The sequence below is a fragment of the Theropithecus gelada genome, chromosome 4, assembly GCF_003255815.1.
Source record: "Theropithecus gelada isolate Dixy chromosome 4, Tgel_1.0, whole genome shotgun sequence".
Taxonomy (NCBI): Eukaryota; Metazoa; Chordata; class Mammalia; order Primates; family Cercopithecidae; genus Theropithecus; species Theropithecus gelada.
The window spans coordinates 45740016-45764709 of NC_037671.1; positions in this window are offsets into that span (position 1 = coordinate 45740016).

A 24694-nucleotide genomic window follows, 5' to 3' on the forward strand; every position below is an offset into this window, starting at 1 on the left:
CACCTAAGCCCAGGAGCCCGAGGTTAGCCTGGACAACAAAGCAAGACCCTGTCTCTGGAAAAGGAAAAAGAGAGAAAATATGATTTTCTGTTAAACATGGTGGATTCAATCATGCATGTATCACTATTACATCCATAACCTCCACTAATATGACAGTAAAGAGTTCTGTCTTTTTTCGGCCAGGCATGGTGGCTCACACCTGTAATCCCAGCACTTTGGGAGACTGAGGCGGGCGGATCACGAGGTCAGGAGATCGAGACCTTACTGGCTAACACGGTGAAACCCATCTCTACTAAAAATACAAAAAGAAATTAGTCAGGTGTGGTGGTGGGCACCTGTAGACCCAGCTACTTGGGAGGCTGAGGCAGGAGAATGGCGTGAACCCAGGAGGCAGAGCTTGCAGTGAACCGAGATCCCGCCACTGCACTCCAGCCTGGGCAATGGAGCAAGACTCTGTCTCAAAAAAATAAAATAAAATAAAATAAAATAAAATAAAATAAAATAAAATAAAATAAAACAGTTCTGTCTTTTTAAAGGTATAATCTCATGTGCAATCAGCAAGTGTAAGGGTGATAATTCCCCATGGCATGGTATTTCGATCAATGAAAGGCAGGAGCCAATAAATAATTTTCCCCACTTCTTCCCCTATCTCACTTATCCCAAGATGTCTTTGAGATAGTTTGTTTATTGCAAACACAGTCCCCAGATTGAACAATCAGTTTAATTTGGTGATGTCCAGGTCGATGAAAGATGCCTGTGTTGGCTGTAGTTCCTTCCCGGCTTCATTCCCCTTGTCCCTCACACCTGCTCCCTGGACTCCCTAGTAGTAAAGTCAGGCTCTAGTTTCTGGGGAACCCAGACTTAATGCAACTAATAAGAAAAAGATCAATATATTTGATTTCATTAAAATTAAGAATGCCTGGCCGGACACGGTGGCTCACGCCTGTAATCTTGGCACTTTGGGAGGCCGAGGTGGATGGATCACAAGGAGAGCCTGGCCAGCATGGCAAAACCCCATCTCTATTAAAAATACAAAAATTAGCCAGATGTGGTGGCGCCCACCTGTAATCCCAGCTACTCGGGAGGCTGAGGCAGGAGAATCATTGGAACTCAGGAGGCAGAGGTTGCAGTGAGCTGAGATTGCACCACTGCACTCCAGCCCAGGCAACAGAGCAAGACTCTGTCTTAAAAAAAAAAAAAAAAAATTAAGAACATCTATTTATCAAAAGACATCATTAAGAGAATGGGTGGGGAAAGAAAGACCCTCTATCAAAGTTGTATGCCACACATAAGAAGGACTCATAAAACAATATATAAGCAATAGCTTTAAAGTAATAAAAGACAGATACCCCAAGAGTACAAAATACTTGAGAAGTTACACTGTTGCCAGACACGGTGGCTCATGCCTGTAATCCCAGCACTTTGGGAGGCCTAGGTGAGTGGATCACTTGAGGTCAGGAGTTCGAGACCAGCCTGGTCAATGTGGCGAAACCCTGTCTCTACTAAAAATAGAAAAATCAGCTGGGCCTGGTAGTGTGTGCCTGTAGTCCCAGCTACTCAGGAGGCTGAGGCAGAAGAATCTCTTGAACCCAGGAGGCAGAGGTTGCAGTGAACCGAGATCGTGCCACTGCACTCCAGCCTGGGCAACAGCGTGAGACTCTATCTCAAAAAAATAGCTTTGGCCGGGCGCAGTGGCTCACGTCTGTAATCCCAGCATTTTGGGAGGCTGAGATGGGTGGATCACTTGAGGTCAGGAGTTCGAGACCAGCCTGACCAACATGGTGAAACCGCATCTCTACTAAAAACTACCAAAAAATTGGCCAGGCGTGTTGGTGGGTGGCTGTAATCCCAGCTACTCAGGAGGCTAAGGCAGGAGAATCCCTTGAACCCGGGAGGTGGAGATTGCAGTGAGCCGAGATGGCACCACTGTACTCCAGTCTCAGCGACAAAACAAGACTCCATCTCAAAAAAAAAAAAGAAGAAGTGCTCAAAAGAGGATATTCAAATGATTACTAAATATATGAAACCTCAATCATGAAAATGTAAATTAAAACTGTAACAAAATAGCACTTCACAACATAATAAACAGTGCAGATATTGGTGAGGATGTAGAACAAGGGACATTCTTCTACACTGTGTAAATCAGTGCCACCACTCTGGAAAACAGGTTGGCATTTCTACTAAAGTTGAAAATGACTACACAGTTCTGTTCCTAAGTATATATCCTACAGAAATGCATACAAGGTATACCAGCAGTTATGTACAAGAATGTTCACAGCAGCTTTCTCTGTAATTGCCAAATACCAGAAAAAGTCCACATATTCTTCAACAGTAAAATGAATAAATTTGGGGATGTTTATACAATGGCATACTATTCAGCATTGAAAATTAACAGACTGCTTCACTCAACAACATAAATGAATCTGAAAAACATAATGTTGAGTTAAAGAAAATAGATGCAAAACAATACATATTGCATAATTCCATTTACATACTGCTTTTTTTTTTGGCTTTTGTTCTGTTTTGAGACAGGGTCTCTCTCTGTCACCCACGCTGGAGTGATGTGGCCCAATCATGGTTCACTGCAGTCTCAAACTCTTTGACTCAAAGGATCCTCCTGCCTCAACCTCCAAGTAGATAGGACTACAGGCGTGTGTTATCATGCTTGGATAATTTTTTTTTCCTTTTTTTTTTTTCGAGACATGGTTAACTATGTTGCCTAGACTGGTGTTGAACTCCTGGCCTCAAGCAGTCCTCCTGCCTCAGCCTCCCAAAGTGCTCGGATTACCACCATAATTGTCAAACTAAACTACAGTGAATAGGAGCACATTCTTAGTGGTAAACCACTATAAAGAAAATGAAGCTAAAAACCATAAAAATCAGCATGGTGGTCACCCTGAGGATGGAAGGGAGGGCATTGTAATTAGACAGAACAATGGGAGGAGCTTCTAGGGTATTGAGATTGTTCCATAAATTAATCTGGGTGGTTGTTTTTCCACAGATACTAACTTTTTTTCAGTTAGCTGTACATTTATTTATTTATTTAGAGATGGAGTCTCGCTCTGTAGCTCAGGCTGGAGTGCAATGGCATGATCTCGGCTCACTGCAACCTCTGCCTGCTGGGTTCAAGTGATTCTCCTGCCTCGCCCTCTCGAGTAGCTGGGATTACAGGCATCGCCACCACACCTGGCTAATATTTGTAGTTTTATTAGAGACAGGGTTTCAACATGTTGGCCAGGCTGGTCTTGAACTCCTGACCTCAGGTGATCTGCCCACCGTGGCCTCCCAAAGTGCTAGGATTGCAGGCGTGAGCCACCATAGCCGTTCTGTACATTTATTTTTTTACACTTTTATGTATATATGTAATTTTCCACAATTAGAAGAGCTAGAGACAGAAGACAAACCTGTATCCTAAGAAACGTGAAGCTTGAATACACTATCTGTGTGCTAACAAGCAATTTGTTTCTCAGATATGCTAGTCAGCCTCCAAAATGGCCCCCAGTGATCCCTGTCTCTTGGTATTCACTCCCTGGTATTCTCCCATATTGTACTAGGGCTGGTCTGTGTGACCAATAGAATATGACAGATGTGATCATGTATCATGTCCAAGATTAGGTTATTAAAGCCATTGTGGCTTCCATTTTGAGCACACTTTCTCTCTCTGGGATCATATGCTTTTGGGGGAAAACACCTGCCATGTTGAGCAACCCTATGGAAAATCCCATGTAGTAAGAAACTGAGGTCTCCTGACAACAGTAGCAAGGAATTGAGGCCTCCAGCCAACAACCATGTGAGTGAGTCATCTCACAAGCAGATCCTCAAGTATATCAAGCCTTCAGATGACTGTGGCCCCAGCCACCATCTTGAGTGCATCTTCATGAGAGACCCTGAGCCAGGACCACCTAGCAAATCACTTCCATAGTCCTCATCCTCAGAAATTGTGAGATAAAAATGCTTGTTTTAGGCTGCCAACCTGGGAGTAATTTGCTATGCAGATAGCTAATACAAAACCCTAGAGAATAAAAATTGCTTTTGGTATAGCCCCTACCTTTATTCTATGAGGCACTAATAACCCTTTTTGACCTTGAATTTGGAGAAACCCTGAATGCAGGCAATTAATCCATATATGGATGTTTTACATCCAAATGCTTTTTGTCTGGTCCCCCAGATCACTATGGTTTCTATTTTATAACTAGTACATACTATATACTAATATATAGTATTATATTACTATAATAATAAGGTATTATAATCATAATACCATAATCACACAAAACACAAATGTACATCCTACCAGCTTATTAAAAAAACAAATAAATACTGGCCAGGCACAATGGCTCATGCCTTTAATCCCAACACTTTGGGAGGCTGAGGCAGGAGGATCGCTTGAGCTCAGGAGTTCGAGACCAGCCTGGGCAATATAACAAAACTCCATCTCTACTAAACAACATCAACAACAAAATAGCCAGGCGTGGTGGTGCATGCCTGTAGTCATAGCTACTCAGGAGGCTGAGGCAGGAGGATCACTTGAGCCCAGGAGTTCAAGGTTGCAGCGAGATATGATAGCACCACTGCACTACAGCCTGGGCAAGAGTGAGACCCTGTCTCAAAAAAATAATAACAAAATAAAAACAAATAAAATGAAATAAAAATAAACCTAACAACAATATTATTAATTATGATAATATTTTTATGTTTAAGCATTTTGATAGAAATGTTCGAGTGTTTTGAAGGAAAGGTCCTGGGTGATCTGAGACATGTATTAAGATCTGCCATGGTCAGAGAGATTAGGCGAGACTTCCCCGAGAAGCGATATTTGAGCTGAGATCTGAAAATAAGTAGGAGGCAGTAGAGCGTAAAGCCTGGTAGGCAGAGGGACACCTAACCTAGTACTTCCTAACAGTTACCCTTTTCACTGTCCTTGCCCTCTGTTCACACCAGCCACTCACCCAGTCCCCACCTGTTCTCACCCTAGGGTAGACAAGAATCATTTCTTGACATACCTATAAACATTACTGGTGTAAGGTTTAGAAAGCTCAGCTTTACACAAAGCCCTGTGGCGGGAGAATCCACAGTAAGCTGGTTGGCCAGACAGAAGGCCAGTGTGACCAGAGGGCAGAAAGAAAGGAGAATAGTGAGAAATGAAGCTGAAGAGGTACGCAGAGGTTGACCACGTCCAGCATATTAAATATTATAAACATTAATCTGCGTTCATGCCTGTGTGCGCAGTATACTTGACCAAACTGTTGAGCCCTGTTGGAATTTTTTTTTTAACAGGTTGTAGCTCACTGCAGCCTCAAAATCCTGGACTCAAGCAATCTTCCCACCTCAGCTTCCTGAGTAGTTGGGACTACAGGCATGCATCACCACACCCAGCTAATTTTTGTATTTTTTGTAGAGACAGAGTTTTGCCATGTTGCCCAGGCTGGTTATTTTTAAATTTTTATTTATTTATTTTTGAGACAGGATCTCACTCTGTTGCCTAGGCTGGAGTGCAGTGATGCAATCTTGGCTCACTGCAACCTCTGCCTCCTGGGTTCAAGCAATCCTCCCACCCTCAGCCTCCCAAGTAGCTGGGACTACAGGCATATGCCACCATGCCTGGCTAATTTTAAAATTTTGTACAGACAGGGTCTCCCTATATTGCCTAGGCTGGTGTCGAACTCCTGGGCTCTAGCCATCCGCCTGCTTCAGTCTCACAAAGTGCTAGGATTACAGGTGTGGGCCACCGAGCCTGGCCCAGGCTGGTTATCCTTTAAGTCCAAGATTGATGGGATGCAACTGGCTCAGATGATGTGATTGCTGGTACACATACAAACAAACTCCACCTTTGTGTAGGAAACATTTGGCCAGAAGAGGGACAGTGAGTCCTCCAGAAAGACAGATGTGATGCTCAACTCACTCAAGAGTTCTCATCTAGAATTGTGGTCCATTGTTTGTAGATTGCCAGATAAAATATTGTATTTTTATCCACTAAATCTGGCAATCCTACCCGTTAGGATTTTGAAAACCCACTTTTCTGTCCAGGAAAATATTACTGACCTACTTGCTGTGCTGCCTGCTTGTGCTGACATCTGTATCCCTTAAATAAACTCAGTTGGATTGACTTAGTAGTGATTGCAGCTTCTTTTTCAACGGTACTAGCCTATTATTACAGAGGTTGTATAAAAATTATTAATAAAATAAAAACGCAATAGATCAAAAAAGGAATCAGCTGGGCAAGGTGGGTCACGCCTATAATCCCAGCACTTTGGGAGGCCAAGATGTGAGGATGACTTGAGCCCAGGAGTTTGAGACCAGTCTGGGCAACACAGCAAGACTCCATCTGTACAAAAAATACAAAAATTAGCCAGAAGTGGTGGCTTGTACATGTGTAAACCAAATTAATTACTTTGGGGAGGCTCTAAAATTATGAGTGATTAGTTTCTCTTGTTTTGAAATAAACTTAGGCCTAGACAGGAGTTCAGTATACGGAGACATCTTTGAGGACTGGGTGGTCAAAGAAGGTTACACTCCTCTGTGTAAAAGTTACATTTACTTAGAATTAAGGGCCAGGTGTGGTAACTCACACCTATAATCCTAGGGCTATGAGAGGCCAAGGCAGAAGGATTGCTTGAGGCAAGGAGTTTGAGACCAGCCTGGGCAACATAGTGAAACCCTGTCTCTACAAAAATAAAAAAAAAAAAAATTAGCCAGTCGTAGTTGCTCAGTCCTGCAGTCCCAGCCACTCGGGAGGATTGCTTGAGCCCAGGAGTTTGAGGCTGCAGTGAGCTGTGATTGTGCCACTGCACTTCAGCCTGGTGAACAGAGTGAAACTCTGTCTCTAAAAAATAAAAATAAATAAAGGAATGGGAGAAAAGATGAGATGAGAATGTACAGGGGATGATGACAACGTTTTGGAAGCCAGAAAACAGATGGTGTTAGGTAACTAACAGCAAAGCAGAAAACGTTGAAATTTAGGCATGCAGGTGGCTAGCCCAGAAGGAACCAAAATGGCTCATACACAGAACTCTGACCCTCTTAAACACCCCAGAGACCTTTGAAGGTGGCTTTGGGTGTGGTGCTGAAACGTAGAATTGGGCTGAAAGTTGGTACAAGGAGCAGTTGGATCCTTCAGTCTCTTCATCTAGCCCATGAAGCAGATGACTGCCCCTTCCCTCCCTTGGTGGAAGTACAGATTTCATGTTTAGTACTGTATCTGTACTATTACTCGCCAAAAGAAAAAAAAAGGCACTGAAATCTATCTGAATTGTTTAAAACCCTAATAATTGTAGCCGTCAGGCACTCTGTTAGGTTCTAGTCTATAAAGATGAATAAAACATGGTCCTTATCTTTGAGAAGCTCACAGGGTTTTTTTTTAATGTAGCTTTCAAGATACCCATAAAAACAAAAGCATATCATGAGGCATTGCATCCCTCTGTATAATGTCATAGACAGGAGTTCAGTATACGGAGACTTCTTTGAGGACTGGGTGGTCAAAGAAGGTTACACTCCTCTGTGTAAAAGTTACATTTTGATGTTCTGGTGATTCCCAAGGCAGTAAGGAGCCAATCTGGCTTGAATGCTGATTTTTAGAAGGGAATAGGCAAAGATATATTTGGAAAGGTAACTTGGTATTAACCTGGTAAGAAACATGGATTTCAGAGTCAGGTGTCTGGCTTTTTCTCTGTCATTGGAGGTTTTTGCATAAGATGACAGAATAAAGTGATCTACCCTTTCTGTGTTTTAGGAAGACGAAAATGGCAGGTGCTAAGAGAGAGAGGAAAGGGTAAGACAGGCTAGGACCCTGTGTCAGTCAGGGTTTCCAGCTGCAAGCAAGAATCCTGGCTAACATAAGCAGAAAGTAAAGTGGTTGAAATTAAATTGTGCAGTTCACAGTATTGATGGGAAATCTATAAAGAACAAGGCTTAGAAAATCCCTCCTACTGCCTGTTATCCACATATATCCTTCTTCCCATACTTACTCTTGCAAAAAAAAAAAATATTTCCTGTCCAGCACACTTTAGACATCCGTATACAAATGAAAATCACTTACTGCCTCCCTCAAAATAGCCTCAGATTTTAGCAGTCACTACATCCAGTTCCAAGCCCAGGGAGTCTGGTTGATGCCTATTCCTAGTTCTGCCCAGTCTTGTCTTGATATCTTTGTAGACTAGCTTGTAATGTTATCAATCACCAACACATCATTTATTTTTTTTGAGATGGAGTTTTGCTCTCTCACCCAGGCTGAAGTGTAGTGGCTCGATCTCAGCTCACTGCAACCTCTACCTCCCAGATGGAAGCAACTCTCATGCCTCAGCCTCATGAGTAGCCGGGACTACAGGCATGCGCCACCACACTTGGCTAATTTTTGGTTTTTTGGTTTTTTTTTTAGTAGAAACGGGGTTTCACCATGTTGGTTAGGTTGGTCTCGAGTGCCTGACCTCAAGTGATCTGTCTGCCTTGGCTTCCAAAGTTCTGGAATTACAGGTATGAGCCACCATGCCTGGCCAACACATCATTTATTGAAAAAAAAAATGAGAGAGAAAAAAGGGAAATCAATTAAGATATATGAATATATTTAGGAAAAATCAGGGAAAGAAATATGGAAAGAGGCTACCATTCTCATTTCTACAACTAATCACAACACTGTGGGTATTTATGACGTCTGCCCTCTCTACCAGTTTCATGGTCTCTTTGCCTTTAGGCAGAACCTCAGCTGGTCAGTATATGACCCAAATCTCATTTCTGAGAGATCCAAACCTTTGGTGGTCCTGCCTATTCAACGGGTTAAAGAAGTCTTTCATTAACTTTTAGTTCTGAACATGGTTTCATGAACATGCACCCCAGGGGATCCCCTCTGTCCCATCAATATGCCTCTTGACACCAGTGTGTAACTACAATTTTATTTCTTTACAAAAATCAGGATTCATGACTCAATACCATAGCTTCTTTTTTCCCCATTGATCTACTGCAGTGAGGAACCCAAAATGGCCAGTGGCCATCTCACCCTAAACTGTTGTTCCTGCTGGTGGAATATTTCTCACCAGCAGAGCTCAGAGTTGATGTAGTGGGGAGAATAATAGTTCCCAAAGATGTCCACATCTTAATCCTCAAAACCTGTGACTATGTTATATGACAAGAGGGAATTAAGGTTGCGGATGGAATTAAGGTTGCGGATGGAATTAAGGTTGCTAATTAGCTGGCCTGAAGATGGGAAAATGATCCTCTATTATCTAAGTGGGCCCAATGTAATCACCAGTGGTTACCTTCTAAAAGAAACAGGGAGGCAGGAGAGTCAGTATTGGAGCACTGCACCATGGGGAAGATTCAACCAGCCATTGCTGGCTTTGAAAAGGGGGCCATGAGCCAAGAAATGTGGGCAACCTCCAGAAGCTGAAAAAGCCAAGGGAACAGGCAAGATTTGTCACCTAGGGCCTCCAAAAGTAACACAGCCCTGTCCACACCTAAATTTTAGCCCAGTGAGACCCATTTTGGACTTCTGCACTCCAGAGCTGTAAGATAATAAATACGTGTTGTTTTTACCCTCCAAGTTTGTAGGAATTTGTTACAGATACAAGTGTATTTTTTTTTTTTTCTTTTTGAGAAAGGGTCCCACTCTGTTGCCCGGGCTGGCATGATGATGGCTCTCTGCAGCCTCAACCTCCCGGGCTCAAGTGATCCTCCCACCTCTCAGCCTCCCAAGTAGCTGGAACTACAGGTGTGTGCCACCATGCCCTGCTAATTTTTCGTTCTTTTTGTTGGGACTGGGTTAGCCATGTTCCCCAGGCTTGTCTTGAACTCCTGAGCCCAAGAGATTCCCTTGCCTCAGCCTCCCAAAGTGCCGGGGTTACAGGTGTGAGCTACCATGCCCAGCCACAAATGTAATTGTAACAGGTACCACCTCACCTATATATCTCATCCCCACCCTTGTATTTTTGGGTGTGAGCGAAATGTTCCACATAGTTGGTCACTATTTCAGAGCTTATGTCACATTCTGTAGGATACCACTCTAATCTTTTTTTTTCTTTCTTTCTTTGAGACAGAGTTTTGCTCTTGTCATCCAGGCTGGAGTGCAATGGTGCGATCACGGCTCACTGCAACCTCCACCTCCTGGGTTCAAGCAATTCTTCTGCCTCAGCCTCCCGAGTAGCTGGGATTACAGGCATGTGCCAACCACGCTCAGCTAATTTCATATCTTTTTTTTTTTTTTGAGACGGAGTCTCACTCTGTCGCCCAGGCTGGAGCGCAGTGGCGGGATCTCGGCTCACTGCAAGCTCCGCCCCCCAGGTTCACGCCATTCTCCTGCCTCAACCTCCCGTGTAGCTGGGACTACAGGCGCCTGCCACCATGCCCCGCTAATTTTTTTTTTTTTTTTTTTTTTTTTTGTATTTTTAGTAGAGACGGGATTTCACCATGTTAGCCAGGATGGTCTCGATCTCCTGACCTCATGATCCGCCCGTCTCGGCCTCCCAAAGTGCTGGGATTATAGGCGTGAGCCACCGCGCCCGGCCTAATTTTGTATTTTTAGTAGAAATGGGGTTTCACCATGTTGATCAGGCTGCTCTCAAACTCCTGACCTCAAGTGATCCACCTGCCTCGGCCTTCCAAAGTGCTGGGATTATAGGCATGAGCCACCGTACCTGGCTGATACCACTATAATCTTATGAGATGTTGTCTCCAGTTGGCAAAATAACTAAGACCTCAATAAGCCTATTCTATAAGACTAGCTGGAATATACAATAAAACTAAATAAGCCATCCCCGAAGAGTTGAATTGTGTATCCCAACTGTCTTACTTCTTCCACTGTAAAAGTACTCCCTTGGCCAAAAGCATCATTGTGTGGGATGTCATGCTGAATGCCTTATAAGTCATTCAGTAAGTTTCTGGATGGTGCTGGCAAAAATACAGTGAGTAGGAAAAATATAGAGAAATTTAAAGTAAGTTTCTTCTACAATGAAGATAAATTACTGCCCTGTCCATGAAGGAAGAGGTCCAAATTGGCAGTAGCCAGGTCAGTCTTAGTGTGAGAAAGTCCACGTCATTGAGCCTTTACACTCAACATGCATTGCCTCCGTCAGTGGTCCCATGGCCACTTTGTTCACAAGCTCATACAGCAAGCTTTGGTATAACTAGGGGAAAGGGCGGATACTATCCACAGAGCAGGTCATTTTACCTACCTGATTGTTGATACCCTCTTCTACTCACAAGGCATAAGTGTTCTCATTATGGTAGATTAGTTTTCTCAACATACATTCTAAACTCCTTAGACTGGTTTTCTCAACATACATTCTAAACTCCTTCATACCTTTCTATACTGAGAGTCTAGAAAGATAAAACCTGTATGTCTCAGATCCCATTACAGTTATGGTTCCAGATGTAATTGAGATTTTGCCAATCAGGTATGTTTCCATGAGACTTGAATGTGAAACCCAATTAACTGAGTGATGTGGAGAGAGAGGCAGGATATGAAGTATTCACTTTGCTGCTGTGAATCATGACAGAGGAAGTGTGGTTCTGTGGTTACCAATGGGCTGATTTGCTGGTTTCCTGCAGTGGAAGCCATATGCTTACCCAAGCGTAGCAGAATCAGTGAGATTCTGGGTGTGGGGAGTGCTCCTACAAGCTCCACCTAAAGCTTCTTCCTCTACCCCTTACAAATATTGTGTAAGCCACCTAATCCCTGGTAATAACACCCTTCTCCCTTAAATTAAGTAGAGTGGTATCTGTGGTCTGCAACTGAATCATGACAGATACTGTCACATTTGGGAACCATTTTAAGAAGTTCTTCCACATTGTACTTCTCCAACTTCATTTTAATATAACTTCTAACTCCCTAATCGTCTAGCCAAACCATTAACCTCAGACTAAGAATCAGTGTAGATTCTTTTTTTTTTTTTTTTTGAGACGGAGTCTCGCTCTGTCACCCAGGCTGGAGGGTAGTGGCACGATCTCGGCTCACTGCAAGCTCTGCCTCCCTGGTTCACGCAGCTGGTACTACAGGTGTGTGCCGCCACGCCTGACTAATTTTTTTGTGTGTGTATTTTTTAGTAGAGACGGGGTTTCACCATGCTAGGCAGGATGGTCTCGATCTCTTGACTTCATGATCCACCCGCTTTAGCCTCCAAAGTGCTGGGATTACAGGCATGAGTCATTGGGCCAGCCAAATCAGTGTAGACTCTTAACCTCTTTCTCCTTCTGGGAAAACTAGTCAGGTAGTTGTATTTCTTGAAGTCCTGACTATCCCCAGTGTCCTTCAGGGTCACCCTTGATTGGGGGCCACAGTATCACAGCAGCCCATTTCTTTCTAATGCCAGCACATCAGGTGAAGACAGCTACAAACTAATCATGACTTTATTCCATGCAGTCTGGTAACAAGACCCGTTTCATTGGTTATAGTGGTAGATGAAATACCAATGCAGCAGAAGTAGTGGTGTGGGTGCTAGGAGCCATTTGTGTTTTCAGGATCTACTCTAGTCTCATTTTGTATATGTCATTTCTACTTGGTAATGGATCCATGTCCTAGGTATGAACCAGCTTCATACCTAGGAAGACCAGATAATAACCAGTTCATGATCATGCTGTGATCATGCTGTGTCCATGGCGCAGCAGCAAGCTGAGAGCTGATTCTCAAAGAGAGAATATTTACCTGCCAAAAGGCATGCCCAGAGGGCCTCTGTTGTGATTCTCCTATCAGGATGTGCCACAGATGATAAAGTATCTCAGTCTGCCACTAACACTTTGAACATTATAAGGATCACAAAGACTAAGTTGCACTACAGACTGGACCAGCTGGAGAACCTCTTCTTCCTCTGAATCTCACTCAAATATGGCTTCATTTCAAGTGACCAGATAAGGGGGTCAGAGCAGTAACCCAAATATGATCAACGTTGTCTCTAAATTCACCTAAGTGATGTGACTCTTTTGGTTTAGGGGTAGGTAGCACAAGTAAAGCAACTTGTCCTTCATTTTGAAGGGAGCACCTGTATGTAAGATCACTAAACACCAAGAAATATCAGTGAAGTGAAAAGCCTTTGTACTTGAGCCTCCCTACCTTCTGGTACACATATTTCCTAAAGCATGTAAGATACTTGCTATTTTTTACTCCATATGTCCTATTAGTTTGATGTCATGAATTCAGTGGACTAGCAAGATACCTTGTGGGATGGTAAGATGGTCAAGATCCCTATGTGCTAACTTGTGGCAGAGTCAGAAAGTTTGTGTAACCATGAGACAGTGTAGATTGATATGTGTTATATCTGTTGTTTTCTGCTATTAAGCCAAAGAAAAAGACTTCACTGGATTAATGTCTTCTTTTTTAATTGCATTTATTTATTTATTTATTTATTTTACCTTCTTGCTCTGATCAATGTCTTGTTTGTATTTCTTACTTTTCTCTCTCTCTCTCTTTCTTTCTCTTTCTTTTCTTTTTTTAAGAGATGGGGGCTGGGCGTGGTGGCTCATGCCTGTAATCCCAGCACTTCGGGAGGCCAAGGCAGGTGGATCACCTGAGGTCAGGAGTTCAAGACCAGCCTGGCCAATATGGTGACACCCCATCTGCACTAAAAATACAAAAATTAGCTGGGCATGGTGGCAGGCACCTGTAATTCTAGCTACTTGGGAGGCTGAGGCAGGAGAATTGCTTGAACTTGGGAGGTGGAGGTTGCAGTGAGCTGAGATCAAGCCACTGCACTCCAGCCTGGGCAACAGAGTGAGACTCCATCTCAAAAAAAAGAGAGAGAGAGAGAGAAATGGGGTATTCTATGTTACCCAGGCTGGTCTCAAACTCCTGGGCTCAAGTGATCCTCCCACCTCAGCCTCCCAAAATGCTGGGATTACAAGTGTGAGCCACCATGTGTGGCATCCCTTTCTTTTCACTAACACTCTCTCAAAATAGATGTAACCATTCTTCTGACTTCTAATATCCTTGATCAGTTTTTCTGATTCTTGAACTTCATACACCAACAGTGTATAAGCACTATACCTGCTCCGGATTTTTGCCAAATATTGGTATTGTCAGGTTTTCTTTTTAATGTAAGCCTTTCTAGTAGATGTAGTACTTACTGTTCTGTGTTTTCTTAGATTTAATTCTGTATTTGTCTGTTTGGTGTCCATTAATCATAGGGCCAAACTGCCAGCCAAAATTGTTTACATGAAAAGGGGACATGTAATCCAGCTTTCCACAAGCACACAAAAATCCTCCAACAAATCCTGACATAGAAAACTGTGTTTTCTTAGCAGATGTGATTGTACAGTTTTGTAACCTCACTACTATTATAAATGTAAATAATTCTCATGCTTTTTCACCTCTGGAGGGAGCTTCTTTCACAATTATTCTCATTCTTTGTCAGCAGTTTAAATGAGGCCAGACTTAATCTCTTTTTGAAAATAAAAGACCTAGCAGAGTTAGGGTTCTTTATGTTTTCCATCGTGCCAATCATTCTCTTCTCATTTGAGGAGACAGTATGAATACTATAAGTATTCAGAAACATAGAAATACTGGGCAGGGTGCAGTGCCTCACGCCTGTAATCCCAGCACTTTGGGAGGCCAAGGTGGGTGGATCACCTGAGGTCAGGAATTCCAGACCAGCTTGATCAATATGGTGAAACCCTATCTCTACTAAAAATACAAAAAATTAGCCCGCATGGTGGTGCCCACCTGTAGTCCCAGCTTCTCGGGAGGCTGAGACAGGAGAATTGCTTGAACCCGGGAGCTGCAGGTTACAGTGAGCCGAGATCACGCCACTCCACTCCAACCTGGATAAGAGAGCGAGAATCTATCTCAAAAAAAAAGAAAAGAAAAGAAAAAGAAACATAGAAATATTGATTAGCACACTATTATTAGGGCAATAAAAATAAATCAAATAATTAATCAGTAAGAAAAGTAGTAAGAACAATAGGTTTATTTGCTGGGCACAGTGGCTCACACCTGTAATCCTAGCACTTTGGGAAGCCAAGATAGGTGGATCATTTGAAGCCAGGAGTTTGAGACCAGCCTGACCAACACAGTGAAACCCCATCTCTACTAAAAATACAAAAATTAGCCAGGCATGGTGGTGCCTGCCTGTAATCCCAGCTACTTAGGTGGCTGAGGCCCAAGAATCTCTTGAATCTGAGAGGCAGAGGTTGCAGTGAGCTGAGATTGCGCTCCATCCTGGGTGACAGAGTGAGACCCTGTCTCACAACAAACAAACAAAGAAACAAACAAATAAAAAAGCACAGTAGGTTTATTTTGAAAGTAATTTTCCCAGGACAAGAGTTTTACATGACCTCCTTTTCAAAGTATACTTCCAATGAATTCACATTAATAGAAAACAGAGTACAGAGTAAGTTGATAATTATGAATAGTCAGCAAGTCTCCATTTTGCACAAATGGAAATGGAGAAAACAAGATTGATATTTTCTTAAATGTTTTCAATTTAACACTGCATCAAATCAGAATCTTGGAATTCATTTTATAATGTGAAAGGATATTTCTCTCTGTGTTGCTTCAAGGAAGAGGGAACATTTTCATTTCCTTTGTAGACACATTTTTGTTAATTTTTGACACCTGCTTTTTTACGGCCAGTCTCTGAAATGTCATTAGGTAGCATTAAATAGTAAATTCAAGTCTTTAGATCTCAATTTAACTGGCTGAAATGAAGAAAGAGATGGAAGGCTTTTATTTAATAGAGAACATGGTCAGGCATGATGGCTTATGCCTGTAATTCTAGCACTTTGGGAGGCCGAGGTGGGAGGATTACTTGAGCCCAAAAGTTCAAGACCAGCCTGGGCAACATGGTGAGATTCTGTCTTTACAGAAAAATTTAAACATTAGCCTGGCATGGTGGCACATGTCTATGGTCCCAGATACTTGAGAGGCTGAGGCAGTGGGGATCACTTGAGCCCAGGAGGTAGAGGCTGCAGTGAGCTATGATTGCACCGAGGCACTCCAACCTGGATGACAGAGAGAGACTCTGTCTCAAAAAAACAAACAAACAAAAAGAACAAGAACATATAGCAGGAATCTTCCATATTAATCTTCCACATTAGTAAATCTCTTCTTCATCTTTTTGTTGACTTCCTTGAGATATGCAGAAATCTTATCTCAAAAATTATGTGTGATATATCTATGCCATGAACTACTGCTCAGCAACAAAAACCACTGAAACATGCAACAATGAGGATGAATTTCTAAAACACTGTGCTGAGGGAAAGAAGTTAGGCACAAGGATCTATCCTGTATGATTCCATTTATATGAAACTCAGGCTGGATGCAGCAGCTCATGCCTGTAATCCCAGCATTTGGGGAGGCCAACCTGAAGAACTGCTTGAGGCCAAGAGTTTGAGATCAGCCTGGGCAACATAGTGAGATACCTTCTCTACAATAACATAAAATAGGCTAGGCGCAGTGGCTCACGCCTGTAATCCCAGAACTTTGGGAGGCTGAGGTAGGCAGATCACCTGAGGTCGGGAATTCAAGACCAGCCTGACCAACATGGAGAAACCCCATCTCTACTAAAAATACAAAATTAGCTGGGTGTGGTGGTGCATGCCTGTAATCCCAGCTACTTGGGAGGCTGAGGCAGGAGAATCACTTGAACCCAGGAGATGGAAGTTGCGGTGAGCCGAGATCATGCCATTGCACTCCAGTTTGGGCAATAAGAGCAAAACTCCATCTCAAATAAATAAATAAATAATAAAATAAAAATAAATAAATAAGAAATTCCAGGCTGGGCGCGGTGGCTCAAGCCTGTAATCCCAGCACTTTGGGAGGCCGAGACGGGCGGATCACGAGGTCAGGAGATCGAGACCATCCTGGCTAACCCGGCGAAGCCCTATCTCTACTAAAAAATACAAAAAAAAACTAGCCAGGCGAGGTGGCAGGCGCCTGTAGTCCCAGCTACCAGCTACTCGGGAGGCTGAGGCAGGAGAATGGCGTAAACCCAGGAGGCGGAGCTTGCCGTGAGCTGAGATCCCGCCACTGCACTCCAGCCTGGGCGACAGAGAGAGACTCCGTCTCAAAAAAAAAAAAAAAAAAAGAAATTCCAGACCTGGCGCAGTGGCTCACACCTGCAATCCCAGCACTTTGGGAGGCCAAGGTGGACAGGTCACTTGAGTCCAGGAGTTCAAGACCAGCCTGGGCAACATGGTGAAACTCCATCTCTACAAAAAAGACAAAAAAATTAGCCGAGTGTGGTGGTACATGACTGTGGTCCCAGCTATTTGGGAGGCTAAGGTGGGAGGATCACCTGAGCCTGGGAGGCAGAGGTTGCAGTGAGCTGAGATCATGCCACTGCACTCCAACCTGGGCAACAGAGTGAAACCAAAACAAAGAAAGACGTTTCAGAAAAGGCAGAAGTCATATACAATAATAGCAGATAATAGTTGCCTGGAACTGGAGGTAAAGTAGGGGATTGATTACCAAGGGGCATAAGGAGACCTTTTGGGATGATAGAATGTTTTATGGATTGCTTGTGGTGGTTAGTTACATGGGTTTATACATTGAACTATACATTTAATTGGTGAATTTTTATATGTAAATTACTCCTCAATAAATTTATTTAAAACAAAAGAAATAGAAGAGATTTTTTAAATTCTAAGAAATTCAACTTCTATTTCTGGTAACATGGTTAAGTAGGTTTCAGATTTGAACCTTCCCGCTCAAAACAACTAAAATGCTGGTTATAATAGAGGAAAATATCTCCTTGAATGCATGTATGAGTTAGGAAGAAAGTGAAGAATGTTCAGACAAGAAGCTGCATAAAGGCAGAAAACCAGAGAGACAGACCACTGGAGCAGCTTTCACTTCTAGAGGATTGCCAGACCAGGTGAACTGGAGGACTGGATTTTGAGACCCCTGGATCAAAGCCAAGGTCTTCCCAAAGTAGGGATTCTAAAATAAGACACCCCTAATAAAGCTAAGACCCTAAACGACTATACCCATTGTATACATGTTAATTAGAAACAAACCTATCCTAACAATTTGAAGTCCTTTCTCCAAAGAAGACCTCCAAATGGCCACTAAACACATGAAAGATGCTCAATAAACATCACTAGTCATTAAAGAAATGCAAATCAAAGCCATAAGCTCTTCACTCCACTAGGATGGCTAAAATCAAAAAGACACAAACAAGTGTTGGTTAGGATGTAGCAAAATGAGAGCCTTCATACATTGCTGGTGGGAGTGTAAAATGGTGCAGCCACTTTAGTAAATAGTTTGGCAGTTCCAGATTACATGTTAAATACAGAGTTACTACCAGAGGGACCAAACATGTGATTAGAGGGTTGGAACTTTCAGCCCCACATACTGACATGGGGGAGGTGGGCAGAGGGACCGGAGATTGAGCTCTATAAAAAATCTTGAACAATGACATTTGATATAAGCTTCTGGGTTGGTGAACATATTCAGGTTCTGGGAGGCTGACATCCCCAGAGAGGACATAAAAGCATTACTCACCCCGCCCCCACCATCTTGCTCTATGCATCACTTCCATTTGGCTGTTCCTGAGTATCACTTATACTAAACCATCAATAGGAAGTAAAGTGCTTTGCTGAGTTCTGTGAGTCTTCTAGCGAATTATCAAACCTAAGGGGCAGGGAGGTCGTGGCTACACCTGACTTTTGTAGCCAAGTCAATCCGAACCGTGGGTATCCTGGGGATCCAGTATTTGTGACTGGCATCTGAAGTGGGGGCAGTATTGTGGGACTGAGCTCTTAACCTGTGGGTTCTGCACTAACTCCAGGAGTTAGTGTCAGAATTGAATTGAATTGTTGGGTGCCCAACCAGTGTGAGAGAACCAGAGGGTTGGAAAATTGGTGTTGAAAATGACCATGTATTTGGTGTTAGGGAGGAAACAACCCTTCACATATGAGTATAAAAACAAATTGTTGGCCAGGCGCGGTGGCTCACCCCTGTAATCCCAGCACTTTGGGAGGCCAAGGTGGGTGGACCATAAGGTCAGGAGATCGAGACCATCCTGGCTAACATGGTGAAACCCCGTTTCTACTAAAAATACAAAAATTAGCTGGGCATGGTGGCGTGAGCCTGTAGTCCCAGCTGCTGGGGAGGCTGAGGCAGGAGAATGGTGTGAACCTGGAAGGCGGAGCTTGCAGTGAGCCGAGATCATGCCACTGCACTCCAGCCTGGGTGACAGAGCGAGACTCTGTCTCAATAAATAAGTAAATAAATAAATAAATAAATAAAATTGTTGGATATTGTTCTAGGAATCTTATACAGCTGGTAAAACTTAAAATGGCAGCTACATCTTGGTTGTGATAAGTGCATTTTTCTTTTGTAATTTTGAAGAATCAGACTTAAACATTCTTAAGATAATAGCAAACTTTACTGCCTCTTAAATTTATCCCAGCAACTAACTATTCCTTCCTTCCTTCCTTCCTTCCTTCCTCCCTACCTCCCTCCCTCCCTCTCTCCCTTTCTTCCTTCCTTCCTTCCTTCCTCCCTCCCTTCCTCCCTCTCTTTCTTCCTCCCTTCCTCCCTCCCTCCCTCCCTCCCTTCCTTCCTTCCTTCTTTCCTCCTGCAGGAAAAATGTATACAGTGGACCATTTCCAAGACAAAGTGCCTCGAATCAGCTTAGGTCAGCAAACTACAGAAGAAACAGGATATACTAGGCCCCTGCTTGGATAGCAACACCTGCTTGTCGGCCTCCGCCCCCAACCCCCTTAATTGCCTTCACCCAAACCAAAGAAGTTTTATTCTTTTCTTTTCTTTTTTTTTTTTTTTTTTTTTTGAGACGGAGTCTCGCTCTGTCACTCAGGCTCTCGGGCTGGTGTGCAGTGGCACGATCTCGGCTCACTGCAAGCTCCACCTCCCAGGTTCATGCCATTCTCCTGCCTCAGCCTCCCGAGTAACTGGGTCTACAGGCGCCCGCCCCCACGCCCGGCTAAATTTTTTGTATTTTTAGTAGAGATGGGGTTTCACCATGTTAGCCAGGATGGTCTCCATCTCCTGACCTCGTGATCCGCCCGCCTCAGCCTCCCAAAGTGCTGGGATTACAGGCGCGAGCCACCGCGCCCGGCCAGAAGTTTTATTCTAAAATAAAAGTTCACTAGCTCACTTTGTCTGTTCTTATCAGCCTGTCCAGCTACCTAGGTCATTAAGTCAAACACTTAAAGAGCCCTCGAACTAACTAGGATTGAAATGCATTGTGGGCTGCAATAAAATGCAGCAAGACAACTCCCCCCCCCCCCCCCCCCCGCCCCGGCAAAAAAAAAAACACCTAAAGCCCTACCCAACAATCACAGGCAACCTCCAGGAAGATTGTGACCCCATAGTACTCAGTCTGTGAGGAACCGGGGGAGGGAGCTGCGCACTAGGGGATAAATTGCTTGTTAAAACTGTACTAGCGGGAGGCTGAGGCAGGAGAATCGCTTGAATCCAGGAGGTGGAAGTTGCAGTGAGCCGAGATCGTGCCACTGCACTCCAGCCTGGGTGACAGAGCAAGCCTCTGTCTCAAACAAAACAAAACAAAACAAAACAAAAAACCTGAACTGGGTGTGCCTGCCTATCAGACACCTGATCTTCCAAGACCATCATTAAAAGTCTCACTTTTGCTGTTCTCCGAGTCCCCAAGTCCATTCTTTGGGTTTGGAAGGGTGAGTTTGTTTTTCACAATCTGGTGGCTATACGGGGATCTCTGTGCCTGCATGGAAAGGGGAGACGAGCCCCACTTGATTTATGTGGCCTGCTCTGTCTGGATGTCCCAGCTCCCCACAGAAGCCACAGACAAACCGTGATACAGGAGATAACAAAAGTGACACAGGGAGAAAAGCAGGCACCACGGCAACCAGACAACCTCATGCACAAGCCTCAGTGGGAAAATGAGACTGTAAGTACTGCCTTGGTGGTGGGGCATTTTCAGAGGTCTCGAGGTGTGAAAGAAACCTCCAGTAAGGGGGACTGAGTATACAGGGAAAAGTTCAGACACAGAGACTAACTGAAAATGGGAAAAAGGAATTCTAGGCCTAGGGAACAAAGCAAAGAGGGAACTAGAAACATGCCTTCTGACATTCTCCCAGATAGTCCTTTGGGGAGAATGTTGCAGGTTTGAAAGGATAATCCTCAAACCAGGGACAAGGAAAAGCAAAAGATGATAAAGTATTGCTGTTTTATCTGGCCCGAAGAGCCCATTCATCAGCCTTGGGTCTTTTGGCCTAAGCTTGGTTCAGATGCGGATTGGGTGTGCCAAGCTTTAATTCTGTATGTAAACAATGAAACCCCATCCTCACAAGAGGAGATAGGTTATGCTCTTTGTTGGATTAGTGAATAACACCATATTCCCTCTTAAAGAGAAAAAAAAGAGCATAGTAAAGAGCCCTCATCCAACGAAAAGCCCTGGGGTCCCATACATCTCACAAAGTAGAGGACAGGGAGATCAAGGCAACAGAAAGACTGGAGGAAGAGGAATCTGAGGGTCTTGAAGGAGCTAAACTCAGTGCTCCCTTAAATCCTCATCCAAACTTAAGGAAAGAAGTAGAACAATGTAAGAAGGACAACGAGAATTTCCCCATTTCTTCTAAACAGTAGATGTCTAATATGTACCATCTTAGAGAATTCCTTGTGGGACAGAGAGAAGTTGGATTTGTGAGTATGCCTCTAACAAGTACTGAGGTTATACATTTTAAAAAGGAAATGAGGCCACTCTTGGAAGATCCCTTCAGTTTAGCAGAGCAGCTAGATCAATTTTTAGGACCCAAGTTTTATACTTGGGCTGAGATGATGTCAATCATGAATATATTCCATTTACTGGGGAAGAGAGGGGAATGATTAGAAGGGCAGCCACAACCATTTGGGAGAGACAGCATCCTCCCGGGCAAGAAGTCCTGCTAGCTGAGCAGAAGTTCCCAAAAGCAAATCCCAGATAGGATAACAATAACCCCAGAGATCAAGCCCAAATGCAGGACCTAAGGGAATGAATAATTATAGGGATTAAAAAGTCCACTCATAGAACACAAAATGTCTCAAAAGCATTCGAGGTCCAACAAGAAAAAGAGGAGACTCCCTCGGCATTTCTGCAGAGGCTTAGGGATCATATGAGAAATCCAGAGGATCCAGTAGGGCAAGGCTTTTTAAAGATTAATTTTGTGACTAAAAGCTGGGCTGATATTCCTAAGAAACTGCAAAAGATTGATGGATGGAATGAAAAACCAATTAAGGAATGACTGAGGGAAACTCAGAAGGTTGTTGTAAAAAGAAAGGGAGATAAGGGAGGAGACCACCCCTCATATTGTCTTATGCCCAATTTCTGCCTCCAAAGAAAGAAGAAGTAAAAACTGAAATGCAGAAATGAAATCCACAGGCTGACAGCCCAGGCTGCACCCTGGACCTGGTAAAGACTGACCCCTGACCTAACCAGTTACGTTATCTATAGATTCCAGATATTGTGTGGAAGAGCATTGTAAAAATCCCTGTCCTGTTCTGTTTCATTCTGATTACCGACTGGTGCATTCAGCCCCCAGTCACGTACCCCCTGCTTGCTCAATCGATCACGACCCTCTCACATGGACCCCCCTTAGAGTTGTGAGCTCTTAAAAGGGACAGGAATTGCTCACTTGGGGAGCTTGGCTCTTGAGACAGGAGTCTTGCCAATGCTCCCGGCTGAATAAACTCCTTCCTTCTTTAACTCGGTGTCTGAGTTTTGTCTGTGGCTCGTCCTGCTACATTTCTTGGTTCCCTGACCGGGAAGCGAGGTGATTGGTGGATAGTCGAGGCAGCTCCTTAGTTGGTTTAAGCCTGACCTGTGGAACATCCCTGACCAGCCCGAGCAAGGCGGATCCTGAGAGCACTCCCGTGTAGGCATTTGCCCCGGTGGAACGCCTTGCCAGAATAGTGTGTGGCAGGCCCCCATGGAGGATCAACGCAGTGGCTGAACACCAGGAAGGAACTGGTACTTGGAGTTCGGACATCTGAAACTTGGTAAGATTAGTCTTGAGAACTTGCCCGCTCCATTTGAGTGAAAATGTGGCCTGATCACCCCTGGCGTGCCTTTATCGGCACTTTGGTTTGGTTTTGGTTTTGGTTTTGACTTGGTTTTATGTCCGGAATTGGTGGGTTCTTGGTCTCGCTGACTTCAAGAATGAAGCTGCGGACCCTCGCAGTGAGTGTTACAGTTCTTAAAGATGGTGTGTCCGGAGTTTGTTCCTTCAGACGTTCAGATGTGTCTGGAGTTTCTTCCTTCTGGTGGGTTTGTGGTCTCGCTGTCAGGAGTGAAGCTGCAGACCTTCGTGGTGAGTGTTACAGCTCTTAAAGGCAGCTCATCTGGAGTTGTTCGTTCTTCCCAGTGGGTTCGTGGTCTCATTGGCTTCAGGACTGAAGCTGCAGACCTTCGTGGTGAGTGTTACAGCTCATAAAGGCAGCGTGGACCCAAAGAGTGAGCAGTAGCAAGATTTATTGCAAAGAGGACAAGAACAAAGCTTCCACAGTATGGAAGGGGACCCAAACAGGTTGCCACTGTTGGCTCAGGCAGCCTGCTTTTATTCCCTTATCTGACCCCACCCACATCCTGCTGATTGGTCTATTTTACAGACAGCTGATTGGTCTGTTTTGACAGAGTGCTGATTGGTGCGTTTACAATCCTTGAGCTAGACAGAGTCACAGAGTGCTAATTAGCTAGACACAGAGTTAACTAGATGCAGAGTACCAATTGGTGTATTTACAAACCTTGAGCTCTACACAGAGTACTGATTGGTGTATTTACAAACCCTGAGCTAGACACAGTGCCGACTGGTGTGTTTATAATCCTTGAGCTAGACTGAGTCACAGAGTGCTAGTTAGCTAGATACAGAGTTAGCCAGATACAGAGTACCAATTGGTGTATTCACAAACCCTGAGCTAGACACAGAGTGCTGATTGGTGCATTTACAATCCTTGAGCTAGACACAGAGTGCTAGACAGAAATGTTCTCCAAGTCCCCGCTAGGTTAGCTAGATACAGAGTACCAACTGGTGTATTTACAAACCTTGAGCTAGACACAGAGTACTGATTGGTGTATTTACAAACCCTGAGCTAGACACAGAGTGCTGATTAGTGCGCATACCATCCTCCGGCTAGATATAAAAGTTCTCCTAGTCCCCATCTGGTTCAGGAGCCCAGCTGGCTTCACCCAGTGGATCCTGCACCTGGGCTGCAGGCAGAGCTGCCTGCCAGTCCCCAGCCCGGCCTGCACTCCTCAGCCCTTGAGCTGTGGATGGGACCAGGTGCCGTCGAGCAGGGGGCAGTGCCCATTGGGGAGGCTCGGGCAGCACGGGAGCCCACCTCAGCGGGGGGAGCTTAGACACGGCGGGCTACAGGTCCTGAGCCCTGCCCTGCAGGGAGGCAGCTAAGGCACGGCGAGAATTTGAGTGAGGCACCAGCCGGCCAGCACTGCTGGGGGACCTGGCACACCCTCTGCAGCTGCTGGCCCAGGTGCTAAGCCCCTCACTGCCCTGGGCCAGCGGTGCTGGCTGGCCACTCCCTGTGCAGAGTCCACCGAGCCTGTGCCCACGCCCGCCAGAACTCACACTGGCCCGCGAGGGCAGCCCTGGTTCCCGCCTGCGCCTCTCCCTCCACACCTCCCCCCAAACAGAGGGAGGAGGCTCCAGCCTCAGCCAGTCCAGAGAGGGGCTCCCATGGTGCTATGGCAGGCTGAAGGGCTCCTCAAGCACCGCCAGAGTGGACGCTGAGGCCAAGGAGGCACTGAGAGTGAGGGCTGCTAGCACATTGTCACCTCTCAGTTTG